This window comes from Equus asinus, unplaced genomic scaffold, assembly GCF_041296235.1.
Source record: "Equus asinus isolate D_3611 breed Donkey unplaced genomic scaffold, EquAss-T2T_v2 contig_120, whole genome shotgun sequence".
In the NCBI taxonomy this organism is placed as follows: Eukaryota; Metazoa; Chordata; class Mammalia; order Perissodactyla; family Equidae; genus Equus; species Equus asinus.
In genome coordinates, this window is record NW_027224762.1 from 5,386 (window position 1) to 31,085 (window position 25,700).

Sequence of the window (25,700 nt, forward strand, 5' to 3'; positions counted from 1 at the left end):
GCAACCCTGAAATATCTACCCTCTGAAACTGAGGAAGACGGGCAAGAGAGGCTGGCTTCAGGTGGCAATCGTTAAGCAAAACAAAACACAAAGGCGTGGAGACCTGGGGAAAAAGCAACCCTGAAATATCTACCCTCTGAAACTGAGGAAGACGGGCAAGAGAGGCTGGCTTCAGGTGGCAAACGTTAAGCAAAAGAAACACACAAGGGCGTGGAGGCCTGGGGAAAAAGCAACACGGAGAAATCCACCCTCTGAAACTGAGGGACATGGGCAAAAGAAGCTAGCTCAGGTTGCAACCTTTAAGCAGAAAAAAAACACAAGGGCGTGGCAGACCTGGCAAAAAAGCAACAGTGAGAAATCTACCCTCTGAAACCGACGAAGATGGACAACAGAGGCTAGCTCAGGTGGCAATTTTAAGGAGAAATAAAAGGAAGTGCGTGGAGACCTGGGAAAAAGCAACACGGAGAAATCTACCCTCTAGAACTGAGAAAGAAGCGCAACAGAGGCTAGCTCAGGTGGCAATCTTTAAGCAAAAGAAAAAAACAATGGCGAGGAGACCTGGTCAAAAAGCAACCCTGAAAAATCCACCCTCTGAAACTGAGGAAGCAGGGCAACAGAGCCTACCTCAGGTGGCAATCCTTAAGCAAAAACAAACACAAAGGCGTGGAGAGCTGGCGACAAAGCAACCCTGAAATATCTACCCTCTGAAACGGACGAACATGGGCAAGAGAGGCTAGCTCAGGTGGCAATCGTTAAGCAAAAACAAAACACAAAGGCGTGGAGACCTGGGGAAAAAGCAACCCTGAAATATCTACCCTCTGAAACTGAGGAAGATGGGCAAGAGAGGCTGGCTTCAGGTGGCAATCGTTAAGCAAAAGAAAGCACAAAGGCGTGGAGGCCTGGGGAAAAAGCAACCCGGAGAAATCCACCCTCTGAAACTGAGGGACATGGGCAAAAGAGGCTAGCTCAGGTGGCACCTTTAAGCAGAAAAAAAACACAAGGGCGTGCAGACCTGGCAAAAAAGCAACCCTGAAAATCTACCCTCTGAAACCGACGAAGATGGACAACAGAGGCTGGCTCAGGTGGCAATTTTTAAGCAAAAAAAAACAAGTGCGTGGAGACCTGGGGAAAAAGCAACACGGAGAAATCTACCCTCTAGAACTGAGAAGAAGGGCAACAGAGGCTAGCTCAGGTGGCAATCTTTAAGCAAAAAAAAAAATAAAAAAATACAATGGCGAGGAGACCCGGTCAAAAAGCAACCCTGAAAAAGGTACCCTCTGAAACTGAGGAAGAGGGCAACAGTGCCTAGCTCAGGTGACAATCTTTAAGCAAAAGAAACACACAAGGGCGTGGGGAGCTGGGAAAAGGCAACACTGAGAAATCCACCCTCTGAAACGGACGAAGATGGGCAACAGAGGCTAGCTCAGGTGGCAATCGTTAAGCAAAAGAAACACACAAGGGCGTGGAGGCCTGGGGAAAAAGCAACACGGAGAACTCCACCCTCTGAAACTGAGGGACATGGGCAAAAGAAGCTAGCTCAGGTTGCAACCTTTAAGCAGAAAAAAAACACAAGGGCGTGCAGACCTGGCAAAAAAGCAACAGTGAGAAATCTACCCTCTGAAACCGACGAAGATGGACAACAGAGGCTAGCTCAGGTGGCAATTTTTAAGGAAAAATAAAAGGAAGTGCGTGGAGACCTGGGGAAAAAGCAACACGGAGAAATCTACCCTCTAGAACTGAGAAAGAAGCGCAACAGAGGCTAGCTCAGGTGGCAATCTTTAAGCAAAAAAAATAAGATAAAAAAATACAATGGCGAGGAGACCCGGTGAAAAAGCAACCCTGAAAAAGGTACCCTCTGAAACTGAGGAAGCAGGGCAACAGTGCCTAGCTCAGGTGACAATCTTTAAGCAAAAGAAACACACAAGGGCGTGGGGAGCTGGCGAAAAGGCAACACTGAGAAATCCACCCTCTGAAACGGACGAAGATGGGCAACAGAGGCTAGCTCAGGTGGCAATCTTTAAGCAAAAGAAACACACAAGGGCGTGGAGACCTGGGGAAAAAGCAACACGGAGAAATCCACCCTCTGAAACTGAGGAAGATGGGCAAGAGAGGCTACCTCAGGTGGCAATCCTTAAGCAAAAACAAAGCACAAAGGCGTGGAGCCCTGGGGACAAAGCAACCCTGAAATATCTACCCTCTGAAACTGAGGAACATGGGCAAGAGAGGCTAGCTCAGGTGGCAATCGTTAAGCAAAAACAAAACACAAAGGCGTGGAGACCTGGGGAAAAAGCAACCCTGAAATATCTACCCTCTGAAACTGAGGAAGATGGGCAAGAGAGGCTGGCTTCAGGTGGCAATCTTTAAGCAAAAGAAACACACAAGGGCGTGGAGGCCTGGGGAAAAAGCAACACGGAGAAATCCACCCTCTGAAACTGAGGGACATGGGCAAAAGAAGCTAGCTCAGGTTGCAACCTTTAAGCAGAAAAAAAACACAAGGGCGTGCAGACCTGGCAAAAAAGCAACAGTGAGAAATCTACCCTCTGAAACCGACGAAGATGGACAACAGAGGCTAGCTCAGGTGGCAATTTTTAAGGAAAAATAAAAGGAAGTGCGTGGAGACCTGGGGAAAAAGCAACACGGAGAAATCTACCCTCTAGAACTGAGAAAGAAGCGCAACAGAGGCTAGCTCAGGTGGCAATCTTTAAGCAAAAAAAATAAGATAAAAAAATACAATGGCGAGGAGACCCGGTGAAAAAGCAACCCTGAAAAAGGTACCCTCTGAAACTGAGGAAGCAGGGCAACAGTGCCTAGCTCAGGTGACAATCTTTAAGCAAAAGAAACACACAAGGGCGTGGGGAGCTGGCGAAAAGGCAACACTGAGAAATCCACCCTCTGAAACGGACGAAGATGGGCAACAGAGGCTAGCTCAGGTGGCAATCTTTAAGCAAAAGAAACACACAAGGGCGTGGAGACCTGGGGAAAAAGCAACACGGAGAAATCCACCCTCTGAAACTGAGGAAGATGGGCAAGAGAGGCTACCTCAGGTGGCAATCCTTAAGCAAAAACAAAGCACAAAGGCGTGGAGCCCTGGGGACAAAGCAACCCTGAAATATCTACCCTCTGAAACTGAGGAACATGGGCAAGAGAGGCTAGCTCAGGTGGCAATCGTTAAGCAAAAACAAAACACAAAGGCGTGGAGACCTGGGGAAAAAGCAACCCTGAAATATCTACCCTCTGAAACTGAGGAAGATGGGCAAGAGAGGCTGGCTTCAGGTGGCAATCGTTAAGCAAAAGAAACACACAAGGGCGTGGAGGCCTGGGGAAAAAGCAACACGGAGATATCGACCCTCTGAAACTCAGGAAGATGGGCAAGAGAGGCTAGCTCAGGTGGCAATCGTTAAGCAAAAACAAAACCCAAAGGCGTGGAGACCTGGGGAAAAAGCAACCCTGAAATATCTACCCTCTGAAACTGAGGAAGATGGGCAAGAGAGGCTGGCTTCAGGTGGCAATCTTTAAGCAAAAGAAACACACAAGGGCGTGGGGAGCTGGGGAAAAGGCAACACTGAGAAATCCACCCTCTGAAACGGACGAAGATGGGCAACAGAGGCTAGCTCAGGTGGCAATCGTTAAGCAAAAGAAACACACAAGGGCGTGGAGGCCTGGGGAAAAAGCAACACGGAGAACTCCACCCTCTGAAACTGAGGGACATGGGCAAAAGAAGCTAGCTCAGGTTGCAACCTTTAAGCAGAAAAAAAACACAAGGGCGTGCAGACCTGGCAAAAAAGCAACAGTGAGAAATCTACCCTCTGAAACCGACGAAGATGGACAACAGAGGCTAGCTCAGGTGGCAATTTTTAAGGAAAAATAAAAGGAAGTGCGTGGAGACCTGGGGAAAAAGCAACACGGAGAAATCTACCCTCTAGAACTGAGAAAGAAGCGCAACAGAGGCTAGCTCAGGTGGCAATCTTTAAGCAAAAAAAATAAGATAAAAAAATACAATGGCGAGGAGACCCGGTGAAAAAGCAACCCTGAAAAAGGTACCCTCTGAAACTGAGGAAGCAGGGCAACAGTGCCTAGCTCAGGTGACAATCTTTAAGCAAAAGAAACACACAAGGGCGTGGGGAGCTGGCGAAAAGGCAACACTGAGAAATCCACCCTCTGAAACGGACGAAGATGGGCAACAGAGGCTAGCTCAGGTGGCAATCTTTAAGCAAAAGAAACACACAAGGGCGTGGAGACCTGGGGAAAAAGCAACACGGAGAAATCCACCCTCTGAAACTGAGGAAGATGGGCAAGAGAGGCTACCTCAGGTGGCAATCCTTAAGCAAAAACAAAGCACAAAGGCGTGGAGCCCTGGGGACAAAGCAACCCTGAAATATCTACCCTCTGAAACTGAGGAACATGGGCAAGAGAGGCTAGCTCAGGTGGCAATCGTTAAGCAAAAACAAAACACAAAGGCGTGGAGACCTGGGGAAAAAGCAACCCTGAAATATCTACCCTCTGAAACTGAGGAAGATGGGCAAGAGAGGCTGGCTTCAGGTGGCAATCGTTAAGCAAAAGAAACACACAAGGGCGTGGAGGCCTGGGGAAAAAGCAACACGGAGAAATCCACCCTCTGAAACTGAGGGACATGGGCAAAAGAAGCTAGCTCAGGTTGCAACCTTTAAGCAGAAAAAAAACACAAGGGCGTGCAGACCTGGCAAAAAAGCAACAGTGAGAAATCTACCCTCTGAAACCGACGAAGATGGACAACAGAGGCTAGCTCAGGTGGCAATTTTTAAGGAAAAATAAAAGGAAGTGCGTGGAGACCTGGGGAAAAAGCAACACGGAGAAATCTACCCTCTAGAACTGAGAAAGAAGCGCAACAGAGGCTAGCTCAGGTGGCAATCTTTAAGCAAAAAAAATAAAATAAAAAAATACAATGGCGAGGAGACCCGGTCAAAAAGCAACCCTGAAAAAGGTACCCTCTGAAACTGAGGAAGCAGGGCAACAGTGCCTAGCTCAGGTGACAATCTTTAAGCAAAAGAAACACACAAGGGCGTGGGGAGCTGGCGAAAAGGCAACACTGAGAAATCCACCCTCTGAAACGGACGAAGATGGGCAACAGAGGCTAGCTCAGGTGGCAATCGTTAAGCAAAAGAAACACACAAGGGCGTGGAGGCCTGGGGAAAAAGCAACACGGAGAACTCCACCCTCTGAAACTGAGGGACATGGGCAAAAGAAGCTAGCTCAGGTTGCAACCTTTAAGCAGAAAAAAAACACAAGGGCGTGCAGACCTGGCAAAAAAGCAACAGTGAGAAATCTACCCTCTGAAACCGACGAAGATGGACAACAGAGGCTAGCTCAGGTGGCAATTTTTAAGGAAAAATAAAAGGAAGTGCGTGGAGACCTGGGGAAAAAGCAACACGGAGAAATCTACCCTCTAGAACTGAGAAAGAAGCGCAACAGAGGCTAGCTCAGGTGGCAATCTTTAAGCAAAAAAAATAAGATAAAAAAATACAATGGCGAGGAGACCCGGTGAAAAAGCAACCCTGAAAAAGGTACCCTCTGAAACTGAGGAAGCAGGGCAACAGTGCCTAGCTCAGGTGACAATCTTTAAGCAAAAGAAACACACAAGGGCGTGGGGAGCTGGCGAAAAGGCAACACTGAGAAATCCACCCTCTGAAACGGACGAAGATGGGCAACAGAGGCTAGCTCAGGTGGCAATCTTTAAGCAAAAGAAACACACAAGGGCGTGGAGACCTGGGGAAAAAGCAACACGGAGAAATCCACCCTCTGAAACTGAGGAAGATGGGCAAGAGAGGCTACCTCAGGTGGCAATCCTTAAGCAAAAACAAAGCACAAAGGCGTGGAGCCCTGGGGACAAAGCAACCCTGAAATATCTACCCTCTGAAACTGAGGAACATGGGCAAGAGAGGCTAGCTCAGGTGGCAATCGTTAAGCAAAAACAAAACACAAAGGCGTGGAGACCTGGGGAAAAAGCAACCCTGAAATATCTACCCTCTGAAACTGAGGAAGATGGGCAAGAGAGGCTGGCTTCAGGTGGCAATCGTTAAGCAAAAGAAACACACAAGGGCGTGGAGGCCTGGGGAAAAAGCAACACGGAGAAATCCACCCTCTGAAACTGAGGGACATGGGCAAAAGAAGCTAGCTCAGGTTGCAACCTTTAAGCAGAAAAAAAACACAAGGGCGTGCAGACCTGGCAAAAAAGCAACAGTGAGAAATCTACCCTCTGAAACCGACGAAGATGGACAACAGAGGCTAGCTCAGGTGGCAATTTTTAAGGAAAAATAAAAGGAAGTGCGTGGAGACCTGGGGAAAAAGCAACACGGAGAAATCTACCCTCTAGAACTGAGAAAGAAGCGCAACAGAGGCTAGCTCAGGTGGCAATCTTTAAGCAAAAAAAATAAGATAAAAAAATACAATGGCGAGGAGACCCGGTGAAAAAGCAACCCTGAAAAAGGTACCCTCTGAAACTGAGGAAGCAGGGCAACAGTGCCTAGCTCAGGTGACAATCTTTAAGCAAAAGAAACACACAAGGGCGTGGGGAGCTGGCGAAAAGGCAACACTGAGAAATCCACCCTCTGAAACGGACGAAGATGGGCAACAGAGGCTAGCTCAGGTGGCAATCTTTAAGCAAAAGAAACACACAAGGGCGTGGAGACCTGGGGAAAAAGCAACACGGAGAAATCCACCCTCTGAAACTGAGGAAGATGGGCAAGAGAGGCTACCTCAGGTGGCAATCCTTAAGCAAAAACAAAGCACAAAGGCGTGGAGCCCTGGGGACAAAGCAACCCTGAAATATCTACCCTCTGAAACTGAGGAACATGGGCAAGAGAGGCTAGCTCAGGTGGCAATCGTTAAGCAAAAACAAAACACAAAGGCGTGGAGACCTGGGGAAAAAGCAACCCTGAAATATCTACCCTCTGAAACTGAGGAAGATGGGCAAGAGAGGCTGGCTTCAGGTGGCAATCTTTAAGCAAAAGAAACACACAAGGGCGTGGAGGCCTGGGGAAAAAGCAACACGGAGAAATCCACCCTCTGAAACTGAGGGACATGGGCAAAAGAAGCTAGCTCAGGTTGCAACCTTTAAGCAGAAAAAAAACACAAGGGCGTGCAGACCTGGCAAAAAAGCAACAGTGAGAAATCTACCCTCTGAAACCGACGAAGATGGACAACAGAGGCTAGCTCAGGTGGCAATTTTTAAGGAAAAATAAAAGGAAGTGCGTGGAGACCTGGGGAAAAAGCAACACGGAGAAATCTACCCTCTAGAACTGAGAAAGAAGCGCAACAGAGGCTAGCTCAGGTGGCAATCTTTAAGCAAAAAAAATAAGATAAAAAAATACAATGGCGAGGAGACCCGGTCAAAAAGCAACCCTGAAAAAGGTACCCTCTGAAACTGAGGAAGCAGGGCAACAGTGCCTAGCTCAGGTGACAATCTTTAAGCAAAAGAAACACACAAGGGCGTGGGGAGCTGGCGAAAAGGCAACACTGAGAAATCCACCCTCTGAAACGGACGAAGATGGGCAACAGAGGCTAGCTCAGGTGGCAATCTTTAAGCAAAAGAAACACACAAGGGCGTGGAGACCTGGGGAAAAAGCAACACGGAGAAATCCACCCTCTGAAACTGAGGAAGATGGGCAAGAGAGGCTACCTCAGGTGGCAATCCTTAAGCAAAAACAAAGCACAAAGGCGTGGAGCCCTGGGGACAAAGCAACCCTGAAATATCTACCCTCTGAAACTGAGGAACATGGGCAAGAGAGGCTGGCTTCAGGTGGCAATCTTTAAGCAAAAGAAACACACAAGGGCGTGGGGAGCTGGGGAAAAAGCAACCCTGAAATATCTACCCTCTGAAACTGAGGAAGATGGGCAAGAGAGGCTGGCTTCAGGTGGCAATCTTTAAGCAAAAGAAACACACAAGGGCGTGGGGAGCTGGGGAAAAGGCAACACTGAGAAATCCACCCTCTGAAACGGACGAAGATGGGCAACAGAGGCTAGCTCAGGTGGCAATCGTTAAGCAAAAGAAACACACAAGGGCGTGGAGGCCTGGGGAAAAAGCAACACGGAGAAATCCACCCTCTGAAACTGAGGGACATGGGCAAAAGAAGCTAGCTCAGGTTGCAACCTTTAAGCAGAAAAAAAACACAAGGGCGTGCAGACCTGGCAAAAAAGCCACAGTGAGAAATCTACCCTCTGAAACCGACGAAGATGGACAACAGAGGCTAGCTCAGGTGGCAATTTTTAAGGAAAAATAAAAGGAAGTGCGTGGAGACCTGGGGAAAAAGCAACACGGAGAAATCTACCCTCTAGAACTGAGAAAGAAGCGCAACAGAGGCTAGCTCAGGTGGCAATCTTTAAGCAAAAAAAATAAGATAAAAAAATACAATGGCGAGGAGACCCGGTGAAAAAGCAACCCTGAAAAAGGTACCCTCTGAAACTGAGGAAGCAGGGCAACAGTGCCTAGCTCAGGTGACAATCTTTAAGCAAAAGAAACACACAAGGGCGTGGGGAGCTGGCGAAAAGGCAACACTGAGAAATCCACCCTCTGAAACGGACGAAGATGGGCAACAGAGGCTAGCTCAGGTGGCAATCTTTAAGCAAAAGAAACACACAAGGGCGTGGAGACCTGGGGAAAAAGCAACACGGAGAAATCCACCCTCTGAAACTGAGGAAGATGGGCAAGAGAGGCTACCTCAGGTGGCAATCCTTAAGCAAAAACAAAGCACAAAGGCGTGGAGCCCTGGGGACAAAGCAACCCTGAAATATCTACCCTCTGAAACTGAGGAACATGGGCAAGAGAGGCTAGCTCAGGTGGCAATCGTTAAGCAAAAACAAAACACAAAGGCGTGGAGACCTGGGGAAAAAGCAACCCTGAAATATCTACCCTCTGAAACTGAGGAAGATGGGCAAGAGAGGCTGGCTTCAGGTGGCAATCTTTAAGCAAAAGAAACACACAAGGGCGTGGAGGCCTGGGGAAAAAGCAACACGGAGAAATCCACCCTCTGAAACTGAGGGACATGGGCAAAAGAAGCTAGCTCAGGTTGCAACCTTTAAGCAGAAAAAAAACACAAGGGCGTGCAGACCTGGCAAAAAAGCAACAGTGAGAAATCTACCCTCTGAAACCGACGAAGATGGACAACAGAGGCTAGCTCAGGTGGCAATTTTTAAGGAAAAATAAAAGGAAGTGCGTGGAGACCTGGGGAAAAAGCAACACGGAGAAATCTACCCTCTAGAACTGAGAAAGAAGCGCAACAGAGGCTAGCTCAGGTGGCAATCTTTAAGCAAAAAAAATAAGATAAAAAAATACAATGGCGAGGAGACCCGGTGAAAAAGCAACCCTGAAAAAGGTACCCTCTGAAACTGAGGAAGCAGGGCAACAGTGCCTAGCTCAGGTGACAATCTTTAAGCAAAAGAAACACACAAGGGCGTGGGGAGCTGGCGAAAAGGCAACACTGAGAAATCCACCCTCTGAAACGGACGAAGATGGGCAACAGAGGCTAGCTCAGGTGGCAATCTTTAAGCAAAAGAAACACACAAGGGCGTGGAGACCTGGGGAAAAAGCAACACGGAGAAATCCACCCTCTGAAACTGAGGAAGATGGGCAAGAGAGGCTACCTCAGGTGGCAATCCTTAAGCAAAAACAAAGCACAAAGGCGTGGAGCCCTGGGGACAAAGCAACCCTGAAATATCTACCCTCTGAAACTGAGGAACATGGGCAAGAGAGGCTAGCTCAGGTGGCAATCGTTAAGCAAAAACAAAACACAAAGGCGTGGAGACCTGGGGAAAAAGCAACCCTGAAATATCTACCCTCTGAAACTGAGGAAGATGGGCAAGAGAGGCTGGCTTCAGGTGGCAATCTTTAAGCAAAAGAAACACACAAGGGCGTGGGGAGCTGGGGAAAAGGCAACACTGAGAAATCCACCCTCTGAAAGGGACGAAGATGGGCTACAGAGGCTACCTCAGGTGGCAATCGTTAAGCAAAAGAAACACACAAGGGCGTGGAGGCCTGGGGAAAAAGCAACACGGAGAAATCCACCCTCTGAAACTGAGGAACATGGGCAAAAGAAGCTAGCTCAGGTTGCAACCTTTAAGCAGAAGAAAAACACAAGGGCGTGCAGACCTGGCAAAAAAGCAACAGTGAGAAATCTACCCTCTGAAACCGACGAAGATGGACAACAGAGGCTAGCTCAGGTGGCAATTTTTAAGGAAAAATAAAAGGAAGTGCGTGGAGACCTGGGGAAAAAGCAACACGGAGAAATCTACCCTCTAGAACTGAGAAAGAAGCGCAACAGAGGCTAGCTCAGGTGGCAATCTTTAAGCAAAAAAAATAAAATAAAAAAATACAATGGCGAGGAGACCCGGTCAAAAAGCAACCCTGAAAAAGGTACCCTCTGAAACTGAGGAAGCAGGGCAACAGTGCCTAGCTCAGGTGACAATCTTTAAGCAAAAGAAACACACAAGGGCGTGGGGAGCTGGCGAAAAGGCAACACTGAGAAATCCAGCCTCTGAAACGGACGAAGATGGGCAACAGAGGCTAGCTCAGGTGGCAATCTTTAAGCAAAAGAAACACACAAGGGCGTGGAGACCTGGGGAAAAAGCAACACGGAGAAATCCACCCTCTGAAACTGAGGAAGATGGGCAAGAGAGGCTACCTCAGGTGGCAATCCTTAAGCAAAAACAAAGCACAAAGGCGTGGAGCCCTGGGGACAAAGCAACCCTGAAATATCTACCCTCTGAAACTGAGGAACATGGGCAAGAGAGGCTAGCTCAGGTGGCAATCGTTAAGCAAAAACAAAACACAAAGGCGTGGGGACCTGGGGAAAAAGCAACCCTGAAATATCTACCCTCTGAAACTGAGGAAGATGGGCAAGAGAGGCTGGCTTCAGGTGGCAATCTTTAAGCAAAAGAAACACACAAGGGCGTGGGGAGCTGGGGAAAAGGCAACACTGAGAAATCCACCCTCTGAAAGGGACGAAGATGGGCTACAGAGGCTACCTCAGGTGGCAATCGTTAAGCAAAAGAAACACACAAGGGCGTGGAGGCCTGGGGAAAAAGCAACACGGAGAAATCCACCCTCTGAAACTGAGGAACATGGGCAAAAGAAGCTAGCTCAGGTTGCAACCTTTAAGCAGAAAAAAAACACAAGGGCGTGCAGACCTGGCAAAAAAGCAACAGTGAGAAATCTACCCTCTGAAACCGACGAAGATGGACAACAGAGGCTAGCTCAGGTGGCAATTTTTAAGGAAAAATAAAAGGAAGTGCGTGGAGACCTGGGGAAAAAGCAACACGGAGAAATCTACCCTCTAGAACTGAGAAAGAAGCGCAACAGAGGCTAGCTCAGGTGGCAATCTTTAAGCAAAAAAAATAAAATAAAAAAAAACAATGGCGAGGAGACCCGGTCAAAAAGCAACCCTGAAAAAGGTACCCTCTGAAACTGAGGAAGCAGGGCAACAGTGCCTAGCTCAGGTGACAATCTTTAAGCAAAAGAAACACACAAGGGCGTGGGGAGCTGGCGAAAAGGCAACACTGAGAAATCCAGCCTCTGAAACGGACGAAGATGGGCAACAGAGGCTAGCTCAGGTGGCAATCTTTAAGCAAAAAAAATAAGATAAAAAAATACAATGGCGAGGAGACCCGGTCAAAAAGCAACCCTGAAAAAGGTACCCTCTGAAACTGAGGAAGCAGGGCAACAGTGCCTAGCTCAGGTGACAATCTTTAAGCAAAAGAAACACACAAGGGCGTGGGGAGCTGGCGAAAAGGCAACACTGAGAAATCCAGCCTCTGAAACGGACGAAGATGGGCAACAGAGGCTAGCTCAGGTGGCAATCTTTAAGCAAAAGAAACACACAAGGGCGTGGAGACCTGGGGAAAAAGCAACACGGAGAAATCCACCCTCTGAAACTGAGGAAGATGGGCAAGAGAGGCTACCTCAGGTGGCAATCCTTAAGCAAAAACAAAGCACAAAGGCGTGGAGCCCTGGGGACAAAGCAACTCTGAAATATCTACCCTCTGAAACTGAGGAACATGGCCAAGAGAGGCTAGCTCAGGTGGCAATCGTTAAGCAAAAACAAAACACAAAGGCGTGGAGACCTGGGGAAAAAGCAACCCTGAAATATCTACCCTCTGAAACTGAGGAAGATGGGCAAGAGAGGCTGGCTTCAGGTGGCAATCTTTAAGCAAAAGAAACACACAAGGGCGTGGGGAGCTGGGGAAAAGGCAACACTGAGAAATCCACCCTCTGAAACGGACGAAGATGGGCAACAGAGGCTACCTCAGGTGGCAATCGTTAAGCAAAAGAAACACACAAGGGCGTGGAGGCCTGGGGAAAAAGCAACACGGAGAAATCCACCCTCTGAAACTGAGGAACATGGGCAAAAGAAGCTAGCTCAGGTTGCAACCTTTAAGCAGAAGAAAAACACAAGGGCGTGCAGACCTGGCAAAAAAGCAACAGTGAGAAATCTACCCTCTGAAACCGACGAAGATGGACAACAGAGGCTAGCTCAGGTGGCAATTTTTAAGGAAAAATAAAAGGAAGTGCGTGGAGACCTGGGGAAAAAGCAACACGGAGAAATCTACCCTCTAGAACTGAGAAAGAAGCGCAACAGAGGCTAGCTCAGGTGGCAATCTTTAAGCAAAAAAAATAAGATAAAAAAATACAATGGCGAGGAGACCCGGTGAAAAAGCAACCCTGAAAAAGGTACCCTCTGAAACTGAGGAAGCAGGGCAACAGTGCCTAGCTCAGGTGACAATCTTTAAGCAAAAGAAACACACAAGGGCGTGGGGAGCTGGCGAAAAGGCAACACTGAGAAATCCACCCTCTGAAACGGACGAAGATGGGCAACAGAGGCTAGCTCAGGTGGCAATCTTTAAGCAAAAGAAACACACAAGGGCGTGGAGACCTGGGGAAAAAGCAACACGGAGAAATCCACCCTCTGAAACTGAGGAAGATGGGCAAGAGAGGCTACCTCAGGTGGCAATCCTTAAGCAAAAACAAAGCACAAAGGCGTGGAGCCCTGGGGACAAAGCAACTCTGAAATATCTACCCTCTGAAACTGAGGAACATGGCCAAGAGAGGCTAGCTCAGGTGGCAATCGTTAAGCAAAAACAAAACACAAAGGCGTGGAGACCTGGGGAAAAAGCAACCCTGAAATATCTACCCTCTGAAACTGAGGAAGATGGGCAAGAGAGGCTGGCTTCAGGTGGCAATCTTTAAGCAAAAGAAACACACAAGGGCGTGGGGAGCTGGGGAAAAGGCAACACTGAGAAATCCACCCTCTGAAAGGGACGAAGATGGGCTACAGAGGCTACCTCAGGTGGCAATCGTTAAGCAAAAGAAACACACAAGGGCGTGGAGGCCTGGGGAAAAAGCAACACGGAGAAATCCACCCTCTGAAACTGAGGAACATGGGCAAAAGAAGCTAGCTCAGGTTGCAACCTTTAAGCAGAAGAAAAACACAAGGGCGTGCAGACCTGGCAAAAAAGCAACAGTGAGAAATCTACCCTCTGAAACCGACGAAGATGGACAACAGAGGCTAGCTCAGGTGGCAATTTTTAAGGAAAAATAAAAGGAAGTGCGTGGAGACCTGGGGAAAAAGCAACACGGAGAAATCTACCCTCTAGAACTGAGAAAGAAGCGCAACAGAGGCTAGCTCAGGTGGCAATCTTTAAGCAAAAAAAATAAAATAAAAAAATACAATGGCGAGGAGACCCGGTCAAAAAGCAACCCTGAAAAAGGTACCCTCTGAAACTGAGGAAGCAGGGCAACAGTGCCTAGCTCAGGTGACAATCTTTAAGCAAAAGAAACACACAAGGGCGTGGGGAGCTGGCGAAAAGGCAACACTGAGAAATCCAGCCTCTGAAACGGACGAAGATGGGCAACAGAGGCTAGCTCAGGTGGCAATCTTTAAGCAAAAGAAACACACAAGGGCGTGGAGACCTGGGGAAAAAGCAACACGGAGAAATCCACCCTCTGAAACTGAGGAAGATGGGCAAGAGAGGCTACCTCAGGTGGCAATCCTTAAGCAAAAACAAAGCACAAAGGCGTGGAGCCCTGGGGACAAAGCAACCCTGAAATATCTACCCTCTGAAACTGAGGAACATGGGCAAGAGAGGCTAGCTCAGGTGGCAATCGTTAAGCAAAAACAAAACACAAAGGCGTGGGGACCTGGGGAAAAAGCAACCCTGAAATATCTACCCTCTGAAACTGAGGAAGATGGGCAAGAGAGGCTGGCTTCAGGTGGCAATCTTTAAGCAAAAGAAACACACAAGGGCGTGGGGAGCTGGGGAAAAGGCAACACTGAGAAATCCACCCTCTGAAAGGGACGAAGATGGGCTACAGAGGCTACCTCAGGTGGCAATCGTTAAGCAAAAGAAACACACAAGGGCGTGGAGGCCTGGGGAAAAAGCAACACGGAGAAATCCACCCTCTGAAACTGAGGAACATGGGCAAAAGAAGCTAGCTCAGGTTGCAACCTTTAAGCAGAAAAAAAACACAAGGGCGTGCAGACCTGGCAAAAAAGCAACAGTGAGAAATCTACCCTCTGAAACCGACGAAGATGGACAACAGAGGCTAGCTCAGGTGGCAATTTTTAAGGAAAAATAAAAGGAAGTGCGTGGAGACCTGGGGAAAAAGCAACACGGAGAAATCTACCCTCTAGAACTGAGAAAGAAGCGCAACAGAGGCTAGCTCAGGTGGCAATCTTTAAGCAAAAAAAATAAAATAAAAAAAAACAATGGCGAGGAGACCCGGTCAAAAAGCAACCCTGAAAAAGGTACCCTCTGAAACTGAGGAAGCAGGGCAACAGTGCCTAGCTCAGGTGACAATCTTTAAGCAAAAGAAACACACAAGGGCGTGGGGAGCTGGCGAAAAGGCAACACTGAGAAATCCAGCCTCTGAAACGGACGAAGATGGGCAACAGAGGCTAGCTCAGGTGGCAATCTTTAAGCAAAAAAAATAAGATAAAAAAATACAATGGCGAGGAGACCCGGTTAAAAAGCAACCCTGAAAAAGGTACCCTCTGAAACTGAGGAAGCAGGGCAACAGTGCCTAGCTCAGGTGACAATCTTTAAGCAAAAGAAACACACAAGGGCGTGGGGAGCTGGCGAAAAGGCAACACTGAGAAATCCAGCCTCTGAAACGGACGAAGATGGGCAACAGAGGCTAGCTCAGGTGGCAATCTTTAAGCAAAAGAAACACACAAGGGCGTGGAGACCTGGGGAAAAAGCAACACGGAGAAATCCACCCTCTGAAACTGAGGAAGATGGGCAAGAGAGGCTACCTCAGGTGGCAATCCTTAAGCAAAAACAAAGCACAAAGGCGTGGAGCCCTGGGGACAAAGCAACCCTGAAATATCTACCCTCTGAAACTGAGGAACATGGGCAAGAGAGGCTAGCTCAGGTGGCAATCGTTAAGCAAAAACAAAACACAAAGGCGTGGAGACCTGGGGAAAAAGCAACCCTGAAATATCTACCCTCTGAAACTGAGGAAGATGGGCAAGAGAGGCTGGCTTCAGGTGGCAATCTTTAAGCAAAAGAAACACACAAGGGCGTGGGGAGCTGGGGAAAAGGCAACACTGAGAAATCCACCCTCTGAAACGGACGAAGATGGGCAACAGAGGCTACCTCAGGTGGCAATCGTTAAGCAAAAGAAACACACAAGGGCGTGGAGGCCTGGGGAAAAAGCAACACGGAGAAATCCACCCTCTGAAACTGAGGGACATGGGCAAAAGAAGCTAGCTCAGGTTGCAACCTTTAAGCAGAAGAAAAACACAAGGGCGTGCAGACCTGGCAAAAAAGCAACAGTGAGAAATCTACCCTCTGAAACCGACGAAGATGGACAACAGAGGCTAGCTCAGGTGGCAATTTTTAAGGAAAAATAAAAGGAAGTGCGTGGAGACCTGGGGAAAAAGCAACACGGAGAAATCTACCCTCTAGAACTGAGAAAGAAGCGCAACAGAGGCTAGCTCAGGTGGCAATCTTTAAGCAAAAAAAATAAGATAAAAAAATACAATGGCGAGGAGACCCGGTGAAAAAGCAACCCTGAAAAAGGTACCCTCTGAAACTGAGGAAGCAGGGCAACAGTGCCTAGCTCAGGTGACAATCTTTAAGCAAAAGAAACACACAAGGGCGTGGGGAGCTGGCGAAAAGGCAACACTGAGAAATCCAGCCTCTGAAACGGACGAAGATGGGCAACAGAGGCTAGCTCAGGTGGCAATCTTTAAGCAAAAGAAACACACAGGGGCGTGGAGACCTGGGGAAAAAGCAACACGGAGAAATCCACCCTCTGAAACTGAGGAAGATGGGCAAGAGAGGCTACCTCAGGTGGCAATCCTTAAGCAAAAACAAAGCACAAAGGCGTGGAGCCCTGGGGACAAAGCAACCCTGAAATATCTACCCTCTGAAACTGAGGAACATGGGCAAGAGAGGCTAGCTCAGGTGGCAATCGTTAAGCAAAAACAAAACACAAAGGCGTGGGGACCTGGGGAAAAAGCAACCCTGAAATATCTACCCTCTGAAACTGAGGAAGATGGGCAAGAGAGGCTGGCTTCAGGTGGCAATCTTTAAGCAAAAGAAACACACAAGGGCGTGGGGAGCTGGGGAAAAGGCAACACTGAGAAATCCACCCTCTGAAACGGACGAAGATGGGCAACAGAGGCTACCTCAGGTGGCAATCGTTAAGCAAAAGAAACACACAAGGGCGTGGAGGCCTGGGGAAAAAGCAACACGGAGAAATCCACCCTCTGAAACTGAGGAACATGGGCAAAAGAAGCTAGCTCAGGTTGCAACCTTTAAGCAGAAGAAAAACACAAGGGCGTGCAGACCTGGCAAAAAAGCAACAGTGAGAAATCTACCCTCTGAAACCGACGAAGATGGACAACAGAGGCTAGCTCAGGTGGCAATTTTTAAGGAAAAATAAAAGGAAGTGCGTGGAGACCTGGGGAAAAAGCAACACGGAGAAATCTACCCTCTAGAACTGAGAAAGAAGCGCAACAGAGGCTAGCTCAGGTGGCAATCTTTAAGCAAAAAAAATAAAATAAAAAAATACAATGGCGAGGAGACCCGGTCAAAAAGCAACCCTGAAAAAGGTACCCTCTGAAACTGAGGAAGCAGGGCAACAGTGCCTAGCTCAGGTGACAATCTTTAAGCAAAAGAAACACACAAGGGCGTGGGGAGCTGGCGAAAAGGCAACACTGAGAAATCCAGCCTCTGAAACGGACGAAGATGGGCAACAGAGGCTAGCTCAGGTGGCAATCTTTAAGCAAAAGAAACACACAAGGGCGTGGAGACCTGGGGAAACAGCAACACGGAGAAATCCACCCTCTGAAACTGAGGAAGATGGGCAAGAGAGGCTACCTCAGGTGGCAATCCTTAAGCAAAAACAAAGCACAAAGGCGTGGAGCCCTGGGGAAAAAGCAACCCTGAAATATCTACCCTCTGAAACTGAGGAAGATGGGCAAGAGAGGCTGGCTTCAGGTGGCAATCTTTAAGCAAAAGAAACACACAAGGGCGTGGGGAGCTGGGGAAAAGGCAACACTGAGAAATCCACCCTCTGAAAAGGACGAAGATGGGCAACAGAGGCTAGCTCAGGTGGCAATCGTTAAGCAAAAGAAACACACAAGGGCGTGGAGGCCTGGGGAAAAAGCAACACGGAGAAATCCACCCTCTGAAACTGAGGAACATGGGCAAAAGAAGCTAGCTCAGGTTGCAACCTTTAAGCAGAAGAAAAACACAAGGGCGTGCAGACCTGGCAAAAAAGCAACAGTGAGAAATCTACCCTCTGAAACCGACGAAGATGGACAACAGAGGCTAGCTCAGGTGGCAATTTTTAAGGAAAAATAAAAGGAAGTGCGTGGAGACCTGGGGAAAAAGCAACACGGAGAAATCTACCCTCTAGAACTGAGAAAGAAGCGCAACAGAGGCTAGCTCAGGTGGCAATCTTTAAGCAAAAAGAATAAAATAAAAAAATACAATGGCGAGGAGACCCGGTCAAAAAGCAACCCTGAAAAAGGTACCCTCTGAAACTGAGGAAGCAGGGCAACAGTGCCTAGCTCAGGTGACAATCTTTAAGCAAAAGAAACACACAAGGGCGTGGGGAGCTGGGGAAAAGGCAACACTGAGAAATCCACCCTCTGAAACGGACGAAGATGGGCAACAGAGGCTACCTCAGGTGGCAATCGTTAAGCCAAAGAAACACACAAGGGTGTGGAGACCTGGGGAAAAAGCAACACGGAGAAATCCACCCTCTGAAACTGACGAACATGGGCAAAAGAAGCTAGCTCAGGTTGCAGCCTTCAAGCAGAAAAAAAAAAGACGCAAGGGCGTGGAGAGCTGGCGAAAAAGCAACACTGAGAAATCTACCCTCTGAAACCGAAGAAGATGGGCAACAGAGGCTAGCTCAGGTGGCAATCTTTAAGCAAAAAAAATAAAATAAAAAAATACAATGGCGAGGAGACCCGGTCAAAAAGCAACCCTGAAAAAGGTACCCTCTGAAACTGAGGAAGCAGCGCAACAGTGCCTAGCTCAGGTGACAATCTTTAAGCAAAAAAAAAAAACAAAAAACAAAAAACAAAAAACAAAACCCACAATGGAGTGGAGACCCGGGGGAAATCAACACTGAAAAATACAAAAAGAATGGAAGACCAATAGACAGAGCAGGCACTTTCACCTGGGGTGGAGGAGGTACGCATGGATGACCGATAAGCGCATGAAAAGATGTGAGCTGTTCCCTGGAAAAGCAAGTGAGAAAATTAGAGGGAGACATTGTGGGGACACATGGGTGAGACTGCCTTCTTCCAAATACCGGAACAGGATCAAACTGCTAGTCAGGTCGCGGAGAAGCCAAGTCAGTCACTCACGCCTCACTGGTGGTGAAGGGAAACGGTATGGCCTCTGTGAAAAAGGGCGTGGCGGGTTCCAAAACTGACACGCCGCGGAAACAACCACCGAAAGTGGCAACCTACATAAGCCTTTGGTGTATCTTGCCTCCTAAGAGCGTCTGTATGTAGCTGGAGCCTTGGGTCATTAAGGCTTCCACAGTGATCTGTGGTGGGTGGGTGGGGGGGGGGGGCCCTTGGGCCTTGGGGGTCTCCGCTGGACCTCCAGGAAGTCAGCTTTTGTGGAGTCCCGTGAGTCCTTCCAGGGAGGGAGGCATCCAACCCGAGGGTGGTCTGGAGGGCACCACTCCCACCACTCCCGGGGGCTGGGGCGGGGGGCGGGGTGGGGGCTGCGGCCACGTTCCTGTTCATTCACACAGAATCCGGGGCATGAATGTTCTTAGCAGCTCTGTTCCACACAGCCCCACACTGGAAACCACACAGACGTCCTGCGAGTCCCATCCCTTGCTCATGTCGCCGGGGCTCCGGAGGAGGGCCACTCTGTAAAAGCGGCCGCCAGATGGCGCCCAACGACCGGCGCGGAGGGGTCAGCGGGAGGGAACCGGGTCACCAGCCAGCGAGAGTGCACAGCCTGAGCCCACCGCCGGGTCAGGTCTCTCTCTGTCTCTGTCTCTGTCTCTGTCTCTGTCTCTGTCTCTCTCTGTCTCTGTCTCTGTCTCTGTCTCTCTCTGTCTCTCTCTCTCTCTCTCTTTCTCTCTGGGCCCGCTTGGGGCGGGCGGGAGGTCACCACGTGAGGCCCCAGGGTGTCCACCTCGGAGCTCCCAGGCAGCACAGGGCAACCCTGGGCGCAGAAGGAGGTGTTGGAAAATCGGCGGGGAGGGGGGTGGGGTGGGTGGGCTTGCCAGGAAGGGGACAGACTCCCCACGTGACTTCTGGGCCGGGCCGGGCGCGGGGCTGCCGGCTGGCTGACGCGGACAGAGGTGGAAAAGTCCCCGGAGATGCCACGGGGCAGGCCGGGGCTGCCGGCCCCCGCTTCCCGGAGCGGCCCGAGCACTTCCCGGGCTCCCGGGAGGACTTAGAAAATCACGGCGGGGTGGGGGGTGGGGGTCGCTGTCAAACCGAAACCATGCACGTCATCAGAGAAGGACCGTGACGACGGAGGAATTGTCCGCAGTCTGTCAGGAATTGTGTGCAGCCTGTCACTTCCGGCCCAGAGGGTCTCTCTAAGGCAGACGGACAGACAGAGCCCACAAGTCGTAGAGGAAAGGACCGAGCCGCTTGGCCGCGGAAAAGTTTACAACACAAAACAGGTCTCCCTCCGCACGGGGCCACAGCAAAGCCCAAAGACGACACACGGGGGGGAGCATGGGTGCAGATGCACGTGTGGTGATAAGAATATGGATTTCAGCAGGGCTTCCCGTCCTCATCAACAAGCAGAAGCACCCAAATGGTGGGGGTTGGGGGGCAGAGACCTCACAGCCATTCCCTCCACAAATCGAGTTCCCCGGGACATCCTCACAGCGCCGTGCTGTGAGTGTGTGTGGGTGTTTAAAATGGAGTAAATGTGGACGTGGAACTGCTCCGTGAAACCAAAATAACAACAGTCGTAGATCTTCTTTGGTCATTTAGAAAATTCTTTTTTTTTTTTTTTTCCCCAGCGGTGCACGTATTTCCCTTCCAAAAAAGAAGAACGGGAAAGGAGATGTTAAAGGCAAGCAGAGAGAGGAAAACTGTTGCAAAACAAAAGCTGAGCTCCCGTCCGAGGGAGGCCTCCTCCATTGGAGGCCTAGGAAATCATTCTGACAAAATGGAGGATCTCTGTCTTTGGTGTCGATTCCCTCAGAGGTCAAGAGAAACCTTTTCCAATGTCTTTATCAGGAGGAGACTAGAAGTTAGAGAAAAGTATCCTTTCGGGAGTGAGAAAAACAAATTCTGATTTTGCATCAGCTTCCCTCCGATCTTGAAACTCATTGACTTGATTCCATTCTGTCGACGGAAATAATCCGGAACCAATCTATCCGTGAAAATCGGGGTGCGTTTATTCTGAGCTAAAATGTGAGGACTGTGGCCCGGGGCCTTTCTTCCCGAAGGAAGAGAGGGTGCCCGGGAAGTGGGGTGTACAGAGTGCTTCTAGACCCCCAGAGAGGACGTTTCACATAGGATCGAAAGGTCCCTTGGATGATAGTCGCGAGACTGCTCTGTCGGCACAGCGATCGACAGACACTGCTGGGTGGCAGGTCTGTTGTCTGGGCCTGGGTGGTCACAGGGGAGCCGGATGGTCAAAGGTGAGCGCAACCATCCGCTCCTAGCCTAAGGAAAGATGCCTCTCCTTAAGGAAAGGCCCGAGCACGGGGAAGCTGCTCCTTTCCCTTAAGGGCATTGGTTCTTGCCGTAGGAAATGTGTAAAGCGGATCTACGATGCGATGCGTGCTCGACGGCCACGTCAGGCCCTTTTCGAAAAACACTGTCAGGCCGAATTAGGCCGACACCCAATGGCTTCCTCATAGACTCCCATAGATCCTATCGCTCGCCATTTCTATCTGTCCACTCGTTCCAATTTTAGGCCACTTGACCACGAACAGGCCTTTTTCTCAGATTATTTTCCCCGTGAAACTTTGATCACCTTTTCACAGACAAAACGATCTTTACTTTTTAGGCCCTCTTGCCTGAAGGCAGCCATCTCACTTTCCTTGAACACAAAGATGTTTCCCATATTCACTTTTAGTGGCTTTTTGTTTTGTTTTGTTTTGTTTTGAGGACGATGAGCCCTGAGCTAACTGCTGCCAATCCTCCTCTTTTTGCCGAGGAAGGCTGGCCCTGAGCTCACCTCCGTGCCCATCTTCCTCTATTTCATATGTGGGACGCCTACCACCACGTGGCTCGCCCAGCGGTGCCACGTCCACCCCCGGGATCCGAACTGGCGAACCCCGGGCCGGCGAAGCGGAACAGGCACACTTAACCAGCGCGCCACCGGGCCGGCCTAGTGGCTTTCATCGCATTTGTTAAGTAGATTTTTTAACCCTCACGAACCTTAATTTTGGTGAAAACTAAGAAGCCAGCAATTAGGAACTGTCCTTCCCATGAGCATTCCGTCGCTTGGCCAATGTCTAAACACTTGGCCACTTTTAGAAACATGGGATTTCATAGGTTTATCTTTTCCTTCGCTTTATTTGATTTCATCTCACTTTAGTTTTTGGGTGAGGAAGATCGGCCCTCACAGAGCTAACGCCTGTTGCCAATCTTCCGTTTTTGTTTTTTTTTTCCCCCCTCCCGATTTTTCTCCCCCAATCCCCCCCATGACATAGTTGTCTATCTTAGTTGAGGGCCCTTCCAGTTGTGGCATGTGGGACGCCGCCTCCACACGGCCCGACGAGCGGTGCCGTGTCCGTGCCGTGCCCGGGATCTGAACCGGCAAAACCCTGGGCCGCCGAAGGGGAGCTTGTGAACTTAACCACTCGGCCACGGGGCCGCCCCTGTCCGTGGACTTTTTTATCACCTGATTTCACCTCGCAAAACTTCAAAGCTTCAAGTTATCAGAGAGGTTTGGGAAGTTGTTTTTATTAATTTAATTAATTTATTTTTCGAGGAAGACGAGCCCCGAGCTGACACCTGCTGCCAATTCTCCTCTTTTTGCCCCGGGAGAGTGATCCCGAGCTAACATCCGTGCCCATCCCCCTCCCCTTGATAGGCGGGACGCTGACCACAGCGTGGCTCGCCAAGCGGCGCCACGTCCGCACCCTGGATCCGAACCTGCGAACCCCTGGCTGACAAAACGGAACGTGCGAACTTAACCGCTGTGCCGCCGGGCTGGCCCTTCGGGAAGTTATTTTCAGGACACGGGCCATAAACTAGAATCACCGCTACAGGTTTATCGGAGCGACATCAGCGTTCGTGGTGGATTGAGTCGTCCCCTCTGTCTCTCCCCTCCAGGGCACAACCAAAGGGACGTCTATCGACCCACCCACCAAGGATTCCCCCCCCCCCCCGCACGGCACAGCAGGATGCCTGAGAGATCCACGCAGCCCTACAGCGGCAAGTCACATTCGCACAGTCAAAATTCAATGGCAGAGACAAAACGTTAAGGTCAGTGAGAGGGAAGAGAATAACCGGCCCAGGAGCAACGGTGTGAAGAACACGGAGAAGACGGGTCCTAGACGCCGGGGTCCCCGGAGCAGTGATTTGATCAGAGGCCCGCAAACGTCCACGATCTCCACACCACGTTTATGGCCGACTGCGTGCGTGGGTCCTTTGGAATCGACCAGGCTACCGTCCGGGCCACTTTGGGACATCGTGTCCAGCTGCCCCGAGCGGTGGAGCTGTCGTTCAAGTGTAAGATGGGGCCCGTCCGGGGAGAGAATGGGGACGGGGAAAGGGAGGCCGCGGGAAGTCACAGAGTCTGAGGTGTTCGGGGGAGACTGACTCTTCTGAAGTGGAGGTGGTAGAAGGAGAGCAGCAGGATTTTTGGATTTTTGTTCCCTCTGTTAGGTATCTGGGTCCGGAGGAGAGTGGGGCGGGGGGGGGGCGGGTGGTGGTGGTGGTGGTGGGTGTGAGGCTGAGGCGGGGCTGGTGTTTCCTTTCCGAGTCAGGTGGAAGAGCTCCTCCAGTGGAGGTTTTTAGACAAGGGGTCTGGTCTGGCAGGATGGGAGGTTGCGGGTTGAGCCACAGGGGAATCTGTCGTAGCTCAGACTCGGGCCTTTGAAGAAATAGACAGAGAGAGGAGTTTTGCTCTGTCTGTCACCGCAGCCGGCACCTCAGGAGCAACAACAGGAGGCTTCCCGAATGAGTGAAGGGGCAGGAGCCAGCGTGCCCCGTGCCTCTCTCAGCCCTGCGCCGGCAGGGAAGGAAGCAGGCAGGCAGGCCTCAGGGCTACTCCCGTCCTACTGCCCGGTGGTCCCTGTCCCGGCCCCGCCCCCACTCTCCCCCTGACCCTCACCGCTCCCCAGCCCTCTTCTCAGCCAGAGAGGCGATGGGGGGGGGGGCGGTGCGGTCCCAGAACAAGTTTCCTCTCATCCGCCATCATCTTGCCACCCTGACGACTTGGCCTGAGATCCGGCCTAGGCTGTACCCGTGTGTGGTTTTCCTGTGGACAAGGGGGCCGGTTCACCATTTCGGAAGAAACCCCTAGCCTTCCACTGCCGAGTCGCCAGCCTGGGAGGGGGGAGGGGGGAGGGGGGAGGGGAGGTCAGGCCCATTCATTCCGATGGGCCTGGCGTCAGGGCTTCATTCAAGTGCAGGAAGCTCTCTCCCATGGCCTCGGGCTTTTTCCCATTGAACGGCTTTCTTCAATTCCCCCACCCTTAGGCCGCAGTCCACCAAGGGCCGGGAGGCAGGGAGGGAAGATGTTGGGGCAGGGTGGCTGTCTGAGAAACTCGCCTCATCTGGGGCAGAAAGAGTGCCCCCCTCCTTTCTCTAACCCTACTAGACTGCTTGAGGATCACGGACGGTTTGGCTCATCGATGAGCCCTGCGTTATGGGCCCGGCAAGCAAACTCCTAACGGGCAACCCGCCGCTCTAGGCGTGTGTGGGTTTTTTGATCTTTCACCTTCAAGTTCGCACGACATCGGTCCGTGTCCCCCGCCCCGGCTTCCCATGGGAAATCCTCCGTCTCTTTCCACAGACTCACTGGCGACTTCACACAGTGCCTGCCTCCTCCTCCTTAGGAAGGAAGGAAGGAAGGAAGGAAGGGGCTGACCCCGTGGCCGAGCAGTTGAGTTTGCACGCTCCGCTTCAGCGGCCCGGGGCTTGGAAGGTTCGGATCCTGGGCTCGGACACGGCACCGCTCATCAAACCACGCTGAGGTGGCGTCCCACACGGCAGAACCAGAGGGACCCTCAAAGAGAATATAGAACTAGGTACTGGGGTGCTCTGGGGAGAAGAAGAAGAAGGAGGAGGAATAAAAAGAAAAGAAAAGATTGGCAATGAGCTCGGGTGCCAGTCTTTAAAAAAAAAAAAAAAAGAGGAAGAAAGATGGACAAACAGGAACGAATCCCACTGACGGCACCTCCAAATGGTGGGGGGCAGGGGGGTGGGGGGGGTGGGGAGTGGCATCATCGGGCCAAGGGTGACTCTAAGCGTGATCCCGCGGTTGTGTTATTTGACATTTTATCGAATCGATTTATTATTTTATTTTTGAGGAAGATGAGCCCTGAGCGAACATCTGCCACCAATCCTCCTCTGTCGGCCGAGGAAGACTGGCCCTGAGCTGACATCCGTGCCCATCCCCCTCTACTTTCCAGGTGGGACGCCTGCCACAGCGTGGCTCGCCAAGCGGTGCCGGGTCCTGTGCCCGGGATCCGGACCGGCGAACCCGGGGCCGGCGGAGCAGAACGTGCGAACTTCACCGCCGCGCCACCGGGCCGGCCCCCGGAGTTGTTTTGAAAATCCAGTAAGGGGCTGGCCCCGTGGCCGAGTGGTTAAGTTCGCGCGCTCCGCTGCAGGCAGCCCAGTGTTTCATCGGTTCGTTCGGATCCCGGGCGCGGACACGGCACTGCTCATCAAACCACGCTGAGGCGGCGTCCCACATACCACCGCTAGAAGGACCCACCGCGAAGAACACACAACTACGTACCGGGGGGCTTTGGGGAGAAAAAGGAAAGACAAAAAATAAAATCTTCCAAACTCCAATAAAACTTTGAGTGAAGACGACGAGGAGGATGCGAAACGTATCTCACGCCTCCGAGCCGAGCCGTCCGTTTAGGTTTAGGAAGGGGGACGAGGACCCTTTGTAAGCGACATCCCTTTTTAAGCACCATTCTAAACCACAGAACAGAACTCCCTCTCCTCGACCCGGAGCGAGGAGGTTCCTGGGTGTGTCAGAGAGGGTCACGTCCTCTGCAGCACGAACGAACCGCCAGGGTTCGGCCACGG

General features: G+C 50.6%; 1 long non-coding RNA gene across 3 annotated transcripts; it reads left to right on the plus strand.

Annotated features, from left to right (window-relative positions):
• The first annotated feature begins 19,425 nt into the window (after positions 1–19,425).
• On the plus strand, positions 19,426–25,476 carry LOC139042975 (uncharacterized). 3 transcript variants are annotated; one of them, XR_011500074.1, is made up of 4 exons: positions 19,426–19,480; positions 22,764–23,162; positions 24,451–24,685; positions 24,972–25,476. It is a non-coding gene; the product is annotated as an uncharacterized lncRNA (long non-coding RNA). The 3 variants fall into 3 exon arrangements; XR_011500075.1 differs by lacking the exon at positions 24,972–25,476 and having other exon boundaries at positions 24,451–24,836; XR_011500073.1 differs by lacking the exon at positions 19,426–19,480 and having other exon boundaries at positions 22,787–23,162; positions 24,968–25,455.
• The last annotated feature ends 224 nt before the right edge of the window (positions 25,477–25,700 follow it).